General features: G+C 40.2%; 1 long non-coding RNA gene across 4 annotated transcripts; it reads right to left on the minus strand.

Annotated features, from left to right (window-relative positions):
* Positions 1-8350: 8350 nt before the first annotated feature.
* On the minus strand, positions 8351-12858 carry LOC117277482 (uncharacterized). 4 transcript variants are annotated; one of them, XR_011408637.1, is made up of 4 exons: positions 12377-12850; positions 12056-12196; positions 10818-11287; positions 8351-8572 (listed from the first exon to the last, which is right to left on the minus strand). It is a non-coding gene; the product is annotated as an uncharacterized lncRNA (long non-coding RNA). The 4 variants fall into 4 exon arrangements; XR_011408635.1 differs by having other exon boundaries at positions 8351-8584; XR_011408636.1 differs by lacking the exon at positions 8351-8572 and adding an exon at positions 11403-11491 and having other exon boundaries at positions 10393-11287; positions 12377-12858.
* Positions 12859-13173: the final 315 nt, after the last annotated feature.

Below are 13173 nucleotides of genomic sequence, written 5' to 3' on the forward strand. Positions count from 1 at the left end.
TGGGGGAGCCCCACCGTCTACAATTGGATCACGTGGTTGCCTGCTTGTGCGATTTCTGGTTATCGGTGTATTGGTGGGTTATTATGACTAAGAAAAGAAAACATCAGTGGTAATTCGAGCAAAGAAATTGATAAATGTGCACTATACTCTGCCTTATCGGTTCACGTGCAGGTTTTGGGAAGTCTCGGAGTTTATGCTCTTTGTGGATGTGATGTATAAGGGAAAGAATTCAGCCGGTTGCTTCTTTGAGATGGTGTACATGTGCTAGCAGAGCGTTGAAGGTTGGTTATATTCAGAATCAGGTCAGAGTGGGTGACTCTCAACAACAGTCCTAGTGGATTCAATAATTAAAGTATAGTGCCTAGGGATTTCGAGTTTGTTGTGTGCTTAAGGATCGAGTTTTCGTAGTGGATTACGAACAGGACTTGGAACTTTTTATGTTATCATCGGGTATGCGGTGCAGTATTGGAGGAAAGGAAGATATAATTTTGGATTCGCGGAAGGTCTTGCAGAATAGGTTTACCAGTTAGAGATGCTATTGTGCGCTTGAGAAGGGTATGAGATGATTCATGGGTATTGAGACGATGTGGTCTCGCAATTTGGGTCACTCGGGATGAGTGCAAATGGAGTTCGTTATGTTGTGAATTGAGCTATTATTATTTCTAAATCAGGTCAACAGTAAATTGAAAGGAGTTGGGTCGGTTAGTAATGGTTTGAATCAACATGATTGTGGCAATGATAAGTTCCTTCGGCGTGTTAATTTATACATGTGGTTTGTGGTTGTACGTGCGGGATTGGCAGCCACCATAATTTGATTGATTGGGAAGTACTTCATTTAAATGGCCTTGTTATGTGTAAATGGATCTCGGAAGAGTTATGGCGATTTAGACCAAAACTTAAGGTTTGCATTTTTCTGTAGTTATGGAAATTGGAGGTTGAGGATCAAGATTTCGGTTCACTTTTGATGAGAATGTCCCGAGCTCGGAGGAGCGCAGAAAGGATCCAAAAGTTCAGAGTAAGTTGGCATTATCTTAGTGTCACCTGAGAACGGTGTCCTGTGTAAGAGGCTTTGTGTATTGATTTGCGGATTCTTGATTTGCTTTACAGAATTAGTACAGTTGGTGGTATGGAAGTGCAGACTTTGCTACCTGGTGCGAAAGGTCGTGGGAGCGTACCCCACGGGGAAATTTGTATAAGTGTGACATGTTAGTTACCTGATTGTTAAATATTGAAACCAAGCATGGAGATTGTGGTACTATCATTAATATGAGAGTATATGCCTGTAAGGCGCTCTATTCCTTTGGTATTGAACTGTGGGAGTTTGGTCCGGAGTGGACGACTGCTCGTGTGTGTCATGAATGGGGCCATTGTGGATCCTTGGAAGGTTATTGGCCCAGTATGGGGTGATCGGAATTGGCTTGGGGTCCGTTGGTGGGTCTAATGTGAATATGCGCTCTACATCAGGTCAGATGTGTTCGTTTGACATAACATTGCTTGCAGAGGAGTCTTCGGGAGTTGTATGTTATTCCCGTCGTCATCTATTTCATGTAAATCTCTATTGTGCCATGTGGGTTGTGAGACAAATTGATTATTCGCACACGTGTTGGGGTCCTCTGTAGCTTGTGGTGTTATATGAGCAGGATGGCTCTCGAGATGCAGGTCATTTATTGCACCTTAGTTGTGCTTGGGTTTCGTAGTATATGGCACTATCCGTCTCCCTAGGATTTGTATTATGCACTTGGCGTGCTTATGGTCGATATTCGTGCATTTCGTAAGTATAAACATTACGGCTTGATGCGTGTGTTTTCTTCTTGATTGTTATGTGTGGATCGGGTGGCACGCCACCACGAAAATATTGTTTGGATCGGGTGGCACGCCGCCAGGGGCATGTTGTGTGCATCGGGTTGCACGCTGCAATAGTGTCATATTGGATCGGGTTGCACGCCGCAACAATTTCATATTGGACCATGTTGCACACTGCAATAGTGAGATGTTGGGCCTAGTTCCTTACAATTATTTTGTGTGCCTTGTTTTTCATTCCTAAGGTAGGTTCATATCATCTATTTGACCATTTTATTTTTTATGCAGGCTGGGTAATTCCCTGTCAGAGTTCGTTCTTCCTTATGAGTTATATTCGAGTGGTAGTTTGTTGGTGCTTTGATGGTGCTGCATAAGATCTTGGTCAGTGTTTGAGGTGACTCACTGCCTGAGTAGTTTGTACTGGGTGAGACGAGATTATTGGACCTGAAATTAGTGCAATCAGATTTATATAAGGTATATTTAAGAGCAAATATCTTTATTCAGTTCAGAATGAGGTAATGGTCCTTGTCAGGAGGAGAGACGCCATGATTTGTTGATTCGACAGGTGGTTATTAGTTTCTACACATCTTAGCCATTGTGGCGGTATTTCGAAAGTTGGAACAAGACTTATATGCATCATGAGATGTATTGCGGGCATCAGATTCATGAAATTTCAGCTAGTGTGGTCGGAGGATGTTATTATGGGCAACCGAATTATGTGGTGCATGGTGTGATTTCAGCATGGGTGCATGATCATGTTTTGGTACATTGTGTAGTGATTTATACGGTGTTCGTATGTTAGAATCATGTCTTGTAGAGAAATTCGGAGGTTGGAATTTGGTTCTAAGGCTTATTGACTAAATAAAATGGAGGATCTTCAGTTTGTCTCGAGCTAATGTGTTCAACTGGGTTATGGTGGCACGGGTAGGTGCACGGGGTGTTAAACAGTGATTTTGGAACACTCCGGAGCAGTCCTTAGCACGTTCGAGGACGAACGTATGTTTGAGTGGGGGAGAATGTAGCGACCCGACCGATCGTTTTGAGCTCTAGCACTTCGTTCAGCGATTTGAGGCCTTGAGTAGCTTCACTTCAGGTATTATGACTTGTACATGTGGTCGGAGTTGAACTTCGTGAAGTTCGGAGTTGATTTGGAAAGAAAATTCTAATTTCGGAAGCTTTAAGTTGGAAAAATTTGCTAAGGTTTGACTTTTGAGTAAACGACCTCAGAATCGGGATTTGAAGGTTCCATGTTCGGGTTGAGTATCGGGTGGTCTGAGAGTATTTCGACGCCTATTATGGAAGGTTGGAATTTTTGAAAGTTTAAGAACATCATAAATTTGATTTGAAGTGGAGTTTGGTGTTATCGATATCCGTTTGGGGTTCCGAGCCTTGGAATGGCTTCGCTATATCATTTATGACTCATGTGCGAAATTTGAATTTATTCAGGATTGATTTGGTACGTTTCAGCACAAGATGTAGAATTTGAAAATTTGAAATTTATAAGTTGATTTGAGGCATGATTCATAATTCCGATGTTGTTTGGCATGATTTGAGGCCTCGACTAAGTTCGTATGATATTTTAGGACTTGTTAGTATATTTGGTTGAAGTCCCGGGGGCCTCGGGTAGATTCTAGATACTTAATGGATCGATTTTTGGACTAAGGGAATGCTGGGTTTGTTCTGGTTGCTGGTGCGATCGCTTCTACGGAAGTTGGGTCGCAGAAGAGACATCGCAGAAGTGAGGATTGCGTCGCAGAAGTGGCTGGGAGTGAACTGGGCAGAGGCCGCAGTTGCAAAGAAATTCCCGCACCTGCATGATCGAAGATGTGACCAATGGAGCGTAGATGCGGATTTTGCTGGGGAAGGTTGGGACCGCAAATGCGGTCGAATTCCTCAAAAGCGGAACCGCACCGGCGGATGAAATATCGCAAAAGCGATGGTGCAGAAGTGCTGGAGGGGCCACAGATGCGGAGGTTGAGGGGCCTGAAGGGAATCGCAGAAGCAGACTTTGTGCCACAGAAGCGACACAGCAGAAGCGGCCATTGGCTCCGCAGATGCGAAAATGTCACTGGGCAGAGTTGTTTTAAGAACGAGATTTGGCCCTTCTTCTTTCATTTTTCACTTAGGTTGGCCGGATTTGGGGAGCCATTTTGAGGGGATTTTCATCAAGCAACACAAGGTAATTGATTCCCACCTATTATAAGTTAAATACATGGTTTATATATGGATTTAAACATGAAAATTAGTAGAAATTTGAGATTTTGGTAGGAAACCTAGAATTTAGTATTTTGGATTTTGACCACGAAACTGGATATGGAATTAGGAATAAATCATATATTATTTGAGTTCATAGTGTTATGGGTAAAGTTTATCTTCGAAAATTTTCGAAATCTGGGCACGTGGGCCCGAGGGTGGATTTTATTTACTTTTCGAGCGAAGTTGGGAATTGTTATGAATTGATTTATTATGAATATTAGAGTACATTTCTATTGGTTTACTATTTGACTACTTTTGGAGAGACGGGCATCGGTTTGAGGTGTTTGAGTGGCGTTGGAGCCGGTTATAGAACTTTGGAGCGAGGTAAGTCTCATGTATAACTCTGTGAGGAGGTAACCACCCCTAGGTGATGTATTTGATATGTGCTACTTGTTGTGGGGGCTACGTACGCACAAGGAGATGAGAGTCCGTACGTAGCTAGATTCATGTTATGTCGGGTAGACTTAGGTTCTCGCCATGCTATAATTGTACTACTTTAGTTATTTCTTGTCTATTAAATTCCTTTATTTTATGTTGTGACTTGAGACTAGACTTGCTATTGTAGAGATTCAGTGGGTTTCATGATTAGCCGCGAAAATTATACTCCTCTTACGAATTTCTCCCGCTTTATGCGTTTTCATCGAAAGGTTCCCTTAAAAATTTATAACTCACACGTCTATTCATGAGTGGAGTCAAGGACCCGTTAAAGCTTCTTATTCTAATGGGATCGGGCCTTTCGCCTCAGCAGTATAATAGATACATCTATGGTTCGTGTCGTTCGACCCTCGGCAGTACGCACATTATGATGGGATCGGGTCGTTCGCTTCGGAAGGATTATGTATCACACTCTCATGGGAGCGGGTCGTTCGACTCAGCAATATAATAGATGTATCTATGGTTCGTTCCGTTCGACTCTCGGTAGTGGACATATTATGATGGGATCAGGTCGCATGCCTCGACATTTCTATAAAATACTCTTATGAAATCGTAAGTAATAATTGACAAGTGGCCAGTATATCTGGGAGTTTTCATGATTTGAATTGTGACTGTCACGACCCAATTTCTCCAATAGGCCGTGATGGCGCCCAACATTTACCGCTAGGCAAGCCAAGCTTAAGCTAACTCAGCGATCTTTCCTTTACCGGTTTAAAATAGTTGATTTTTCAATTTATGCACAAAATAAGAAATGAAAGTTTTATAAAAATGAGAGATCGAAATTTTTAAAACGAGTGAGATAAGATAAATAACTCAAAACCATCAAGTGCCTACTAACATAAATTTTCAAGACCTGGTGTCACTAGAGTATGAGCTACTAGTAGAATATACATAAGATTTACTACTCTACTGTCTGAAATAAAATAGACAGAACAATAACAACACAAAGATTTCGGATATTGCAGAACGGCTCGGAAGGGCAGCTCACCGAGTAGTCTCATACCAGGAGTCAAGCGTGCGCGCCGGACTGATATCCAGATGCACTTGCTTTAGATCCTGCACATCAAGTGTAGAAGTATAGCGTGAGTACATAAACAATGTGTACCCAGTAAGTATCTAGTCTAACCTCGAAGAAATAGTGACGAGGGGTCAACTTCGACTCTTACTGTGGGCCAACAATATAAAAATATAAATTTCTAATTAAACATGATACATAAAAATGATAATAGAACTCCGAGCAGGAAGCAAATAAATAATTTCTTTTATCGCGAGTAGGAACCAACTCATTTCCCTCATCTAACCATTTCACCTCTCAAGCCCATGAAACAATATTAAATATATAGAAGGGCTTCCAATATCTTTATGCACGAATTATGTCGTTGACGTATGTCCCGATCCAAATATACATATACATATACTGTGCACTGCCGAGGGTCGAACGACACGAACCATAGATGCATCTATTAACCTGCCGAGGCGAACGGCCCGCTCCCATGAGAGTAGTGGAAATTTACACCGCTCGCAGAATATACTTGCGACGCGGTTGAACATAGATTTTTCTCATGTTATCATAATATCTCTCAATTCTTTCCGAAATAAGAAATTCAACTAGAAGCTTCTAAAGTATTGAAATCCTCAACCTCGGATTTATACTAGACAATTATTAAGTATAAACAAGCAGCGGTATCAATAAAGCATATTGTGAATCTAAATCTACTCGGACATAAGCATGAATAGTAGCTACGCACGGACTCTCATCACCTCGAGCATACGTAGCCCCCATAAATAGAAGCACATTATAATTCAATTCACCTATGGGTTTAATTCCCTCTGACAAGGTTAGAAAAGAGACTTACCTCGCCTCAAAGCCTACTTTTTGGTCCAAGATTATGCTCAAACCCTCAATTTGGTGTCGAACAATCCAAAACTAATCAAATAGTATATAAACTAATCAATACATGTTCAAAAGTTCATATTCCAACTATTAAAGTGATTACCCAACCCTAAATGTAAGATTCCTAAAATTCACCCCCGGGCCCACATGCCCGGATTCCGGAAATTTTTGAAGAAAATTGTTACCCATAACCTCACGAACTCAAGTATATGATTTTTACTACATTCCATAACCAATTTCGTGGTCAAATCCCATTTTTATCCAAAACCTAGGTTTTCATCTAAACCCTTGATTTTACCAAATTTTATATGTTAATCTACCCATAAAATATATATTTAACTCATGTTGTGGAGACATTACTTACCTCAAAGTGCTAGGTGAAAACCCCACCATCCAAGAGCTCCAATATCGCCCAAGAGATGAAAGAAAATGAGCTAAATAGCCTAAGTCCCACATTAAATAAGGTTGTGTACAGGTCGCAGACGTCGCATTTGCGACACCTAGTTCGCAAATGCGACAAACTCATCGCAAATGCGAACCTGGGCTCCTACTGCCAAGGTTGCAAATGCGACCAAGGGGTCGCAAATGCAAACACTGTCGAGGTCGCAAATGCGAACACTGCCCAGCTCAGGCTTCTTCGCAATTGCGAAGCCCTTCTCGCAAATGCGAGGTTCGCAAATGCGAACGAATTCTCGCATTTGCGAGACCTACAACAACTGCCAAGAAACACCAGAAAAATTGAAGTTTTTCTCATCCTCCCGAACGTCCGAAACTCACCCGAGCCCTCGGGGCTCCACACCAAACACCTACACAAGTCTAAAAACATAATACAAACTCGCTCGAGCGATCGAAACACTAAAATAACATCAAAAACCACGAATCGGATGCCAAAATGCATGGATTAACTCATGAACTCAAAAAACTTCTAAAAATACTTTCGCGCGTCCGATTCCTATCAAATCAACTCGGAATGATGCCAAATTTTGCGTGCAACTCTTAAATTGCATTACAGAACTATTACCGGTTTTGAAATTCCATTTGGACCTCGATATCACCAAAACCTACTCCAAACCAAATTTAAAGAACTTCAACAACCTTCAAAGAACCAACTTTTACTATTAGGCGCCGAAACGCTCTCGGGTCATCCAAAACTCGACCCAAGCATACGCCCAAGTCCGAAATCATCATATGAATCTATTGGAACCATCAAATCCCGATTCCAAGGTCGTTTACTTAAAACATTGACCTAAGTCAAACTTAGCCTTTTAAGGCCAACTTAAGGAACCAAGTGTTCCGATTTCAGCCCGAACCCTTCCAAATTCTGAACTAACCATCCCTGCAAGTCATAAAAGAGTAAAAGAACGTATGGGGAGTCTTATTTAGGGGAACATGATTCTCTAAAGCAAAACAACATGTCGGGTCGTTACAGTGATGACCCATCTGTGAGGTCCATTATATATATACTCAAATTGATGAGGTAACTACTAGCTGAGAGCTTGAGCTATTGCTGAGAGGAGAATTTTACTACGTATTTATATTTGTTATTTTGTTTATTTACTCTTACTCACATCTGTTTACTTCTACTATAACTGTCTTATTGGACCACTAGTAAGTGTCGATGTAGACCCCTCATCACTACTTCTCTGGGGTTAGGCTAGATACTTACTGGGTATGCATTGATTTACGTACTCATACTACACTTGCTACACTTATTGTGCAAGTACATATATGTCTTTGGCCTTTTGGTCGCAAAGGCGCGGCTATTGCAAGGACTTCTCTGTAAGCTGCATTCTATGTCATGACCCAATTTCTCATGTAGGCCGTGATGGCACCCAATGTCGCTGCTAGGCAAGACAACGGTAAACTAACCATATGATTGATCTTTTTAATAAGTTTCCAAGTAATTAAATTTCGTTTATTAAGAAATTAAGGAGTAAAAAATTTAATAAATAAAATAAAGGCAACTGAGTGGCAATCAAAGCGATATAATTACTCCAAACTATAAAGTCCAAGTGTATGAGTAACTAGTAGAATATACAAAACTCTAACTACTGTCTGAAATAAAAGTAGACAAAAACAAATAAGTGCAAACGAGAGACTCTAGGTGTTGCAGAACGGCTCAAGAAGCAGCTCACCACTAGGCCTCAGGGTAACGGGGGTGCGCGCCGGTATGACTGCCAGATGTACCTGCCTCAGATCCTACACGGTTAGTGCAGAAATGTAGCATGAGTACATAAACAAACATGTACCCAGTAAGTATCTAGTCTAACCTCGAAGAAGTAGTGACGAGGGGTCGACATCGACACTTACTATTGGCTAACAATAAAAATACAGAAATTCTAGATGAGCATGGTTTATGTAAATAATAAAAATATCTCAATAACAAGCAGGAAATAAATAATTCTTTCACAAATGGTAAATCCCAAGTCAGTTTCTGTCATATATAATTTTAACCTCTCAGGCCATAAAATAATATCAAATATAATTAAGCTCTGAGCATTATCATGCACGATTATGCCGAGGTCGTACGACCCGATCCAGAATAATATGTACACTGCCGAGGGTCGAGCGGCATGAACCATAGATGCATCTATTCTACTGCCGAGGCGTTCAGCCCGCTCCACAAGAAGAGAGGATACTTTATGAACATCCGATTTAAAAGCTCAAGTAAGTGAAATTCGGTCTTTTACAGTTCCTCTATCAAGTTCCAATATAATTTAGGCACTTTAATTAACAATTAGGGCGCAAAAATTACATATATTTCATGATTTGGGTCCTACACTACTCGGACATAAGCATAATTAGTAGCTACGCACGGACTCTCATCACCTCGTGCGTACGTAGCCCCCACAATTAGAAGAAAGTAGTAATTTAAATCACCTATGGGATAAATTTCCTTTTACAAGGTTAGGCAAGAGACTTACCTTGTCTCAAAGCTTGCTTTTCGGCCTCAACTCGGTGCCAAACAATCCGAAACTAATCAAATGTTCTGTAAATTAATCAATACATGTTCAAAAGTTCATAATCTAACTATTAGAGTGATTACCCAACCCTAATTGGAAGATTCCAAAAATTTATCCCCGGGCTCACGTGCCCGGATTCCGAAAATTTTTGAAGATAATTATTACCCATAACCTCATGAACTCAAATACATAATTTTCACTCTTTCCATAACCATTTTTATGGTTAAATCACATTTTTATCAAAACCTAGGTTTTTCAGCTAAACCCAAAATTTTCACAATTTTTCATATTAAAATATACCCATAATCTATGTATTTAACTTATATTGGATGAAAATTACTTACCTCCAATAGCTAGGTGAAACCCTCTCTGTAAGAGCTCCAAAATCGCCCAAGAAATGCAATAAATGAACCCAAAATGGCCTAAGTCCCGTATTAAAAGGACCTTACTGCCTCCAGCATTTTCGCTTCTACGGACCTGGGGCCGCATCTGCGGCACCGCATTTGCAGAAAAGTCATCGCAGGTTCAGTCCTAGCCCAGACTGGCTGACTTCGCTTCTGCAGACGGGCTTCCGCTTCTGCGGAGGGTGGAGCACATCTGCGGCCTTCTCGCACCTGCGGACTTATCATCCCTGAAGCGAGGCCTCTTCTGCGCATGCTGCTCCGCTTGTGCAGACCACTGACCAAATGGCCAAAACCGCTTGTGCGGCCAAGAGCTCGCACTTGCGGCCAAAAGCTCGCAGGTGCGGGCACACAAGAACTGGTGCACCAGCAGCCCCTTTTTAGCTCTAACTCGATCCGTGCAACATCCGAGTAGCACCCGAGGCCCCCGAGGCCCTCGTCCAAACATACCAACAAGTTTGTAAACATGAGACGGACTCGCTCGAACCCTCGAAATGTGGAAAAAATACCAAAACTAAGAATCGCACCCCAAACCAAATCGAATCAACTTATGAACTTCAAGTTCTTCCAACTTGCTCCGAACGCGCGGAATTATACTTAAACTACTCGAAATGATATCAGAATTTGCGTGCAAGTTTTAAATCACCACATATACATATTCCCGGGCTCGAAATCCCAAAGGGACCTCGATAATAGCAAAACCTACTCCAAACCAAATTTAAAGAACTTTAAAACCTTCAATAAATTAACTTTTAACTTTAGGCGCCGAAATGCTCCCGGGTCACCCAAAACCCAATCCGAATATATGCCCAAGTCCAAAATCATCATACAAACCTATTGGGACCGTCAAATCCCAGTTTCAAGGTCGTTTACTAGAAATATTGACCCAAGTCAAACTTGGCCCCTTTAAAGCCAATAACAAGGAATTAAGTGTTCCGATTTCAACCTGAACCCTTCCAAACCCGAACTAACCATACCCACAAGTCATAAAACAGTAAAATCATATATGAGGAGTCTTATTTAGGGGAACGGGGATCTAGAAATTAAAACAACGGGTTGGGTCGTTACACTTGAGTGAGGAAGGAATGATGAAATCCTTGTGCTCGTGTTGTTCCAACTCCTCCTCCTTAGGTCAAATATGTGTTAAAAATCCCAAAAGACAACGTTTTTCCATATATTTATACCAAGTAGGGTCGGGCCCAGACGAAATCACCTTCTCTTAGCCGAAATAGGATTGTTACTCTGTAAAAATTACACAGGCACGCCGCATGGGACAACGCGCCATGCTGGGCATTAGTGGCGAAATCCAGAGAGCCAGTTCTGACAGGCAGCAGAAAATTTGCACAGATGCGCCACGCCACGCGCCACACTAGTGCACCTTTCTCAGAGTATGGCTAAAATCTCAATTTTTGACGTCCAAACTTGGTCCTCGGCCCCCGAACATGATCCCGGCTTAATCCCTTGGGCTTTTACTCAGGCTTCAAATTTTCAATTCACTCAAATTCATTCCATAACATCTACATAGCTCGGAATCACTCCTACAAGGCATATAACACATAATTAGTACAAAATACTATCAATTAAAGCTCAAAACGAATAAAGTGCAGTAAATTGGAGTGCAATAAACGACTAAAATATGAGATTATAGCCTACCATCACTACTGGAGGTCTTTGACTTCCCAAACTAATGAAGTTGTAGTTGCATGTGTATATGGATTGCTCTTTGTACCTTATAGAATTTTCTATAAAAAAAAAAGAATGTGCATCAAAGTGGACCTATACTTTAACATGAGAAAATGAGTGACATTTGGCGAGCTATTTGATCAATATCAATGAAACTAGACAATAGGCATACCATATGCAATAAACATGAATTGTTGCATAGTTTGTAGCAGAAACCAAGTTGCATGTATCTTATTACCCCGTAACAAACCCCGAAGATTCCAAGAGCAAGCACAAGGATACACATACCAAGTATTTTGATCATCGAGGAACATAACAAAAGGCTGATGTCTATATTACTTCTACATCAATTGGAAAGATAACTAACTCAATGTTACCTTGTTGGGTCGTCAAGAAAATGAAGTGTGTTAAAGAAGTGTCAATACTTTACAAATAGAACTAATGGGGCATATGTCTGACATTGTAAAAATAGCACAACCTGAAAGTCCAGTTCATGATGCAGTCATATTTAAAAATAATATGGTTCATTAATTACATCATAGTTTTGTACCCACTTCAACTAACTAATGGTTAGTAGCATTTATTTTAGATATAGTCAATTAGCATTTTTATGAAAAGTATACCTTTGATCCTGCAATATAACCCCCCACATGATCCAAATGACTTTGTAAAAGTTTCCATCAAAATATCTATATCTGCAATGTCAACTCCTAAGTTTTCCCAACAGCTCCAATGCTATGAGCCTCATCCAGACACACATATGCCTGTAAAAATTAGATGGTAGATAAAGACACATGCAAATCAGCAAAGTTGAGCCTCAGAAAGCAGATATATATAAACTAGATGCTTTGATTATAAGAAAAAGCTTGGTAGAAAGTTAAAAGATTATTGAATTATCAATCAAAAGAAGAAGTTCCATGAAAAGACATCAAATACTATACTACCTTGTAATTCTTGCATATGGCAGCAATCTCTGGGAGTAGGCAAAGCTCTCCTTCCATACTGTGTATGCCCTCGACCATAACAATTTGTTTGATCTAGATTTCAATGATGAAAAATAACATATCTTTGTTTGTAGGACCATTCCATAAGAAAATGAGGATGAGAGTGAGCATGTCAACGATGTACGAAAGAAGACAAGAAATGAAGGAGTAAAACCAAAGAAAGAAAGAGATGTGCAAAAATCTGACAACGAAGAATAAGAAAGGAAGGTCCAAGATTAGAGGAGCTCTAAGAAAAAAAAGATATGTAAAGATCTGACAACCTAGATGACGGAGAATAAGAAAGGAAGGACCAAGATTAGAGGAGCAATTCTGCCTGCTCAGACTACTGAAGATACGCGTCACAAAGGAAAGATATCAATTTCCTAAATCAAAGGATCAATCTAGGATGATTTTGTTGGTTTTTTAAAAGATGGAGAAGCAAAAAGATTTAAAGTAATGATTGAAAAAAGTCTTTCAATAATTTTATTAACCATAACAAGGCTTTAAATAGCCAATTAGAAATAAAATTTCACATAATTTAAAATTTAAAAAACCTAAAATATCTTAACTAACTTAAACAATCTAATAGAAATTTAAAATTAAAATTCATCCTAAAACTAAGTAACTTATTATGCTAAAAACTTTACTGCAGTAACTGAAAGCAACAAAACTTTAACACTCCTCCTTTTCTTCAGTTGTTGCAATTTAAAAAGTTGCTCCTCCTCAATTCTTACTTCTGTTGTTTGTGCTTGAGGATT

This window comes from Nicotiana tomentosiformis, chromosome 6 (genome assembly GCF_000390325.3).
Source record: "Nicotiana tomentosiformis chromosome 6, ASM39032v3, whole genome shotgun sequence".
In the NCBI taxonomy this organism is placed as follows: domain Eukaryota; kingdom Viridiplantae; phylum Streptophyta; class Magnoliopsida; order Solanales; family Solanaceae; genus Nicotiana; species Nicotiana tomentosiformis.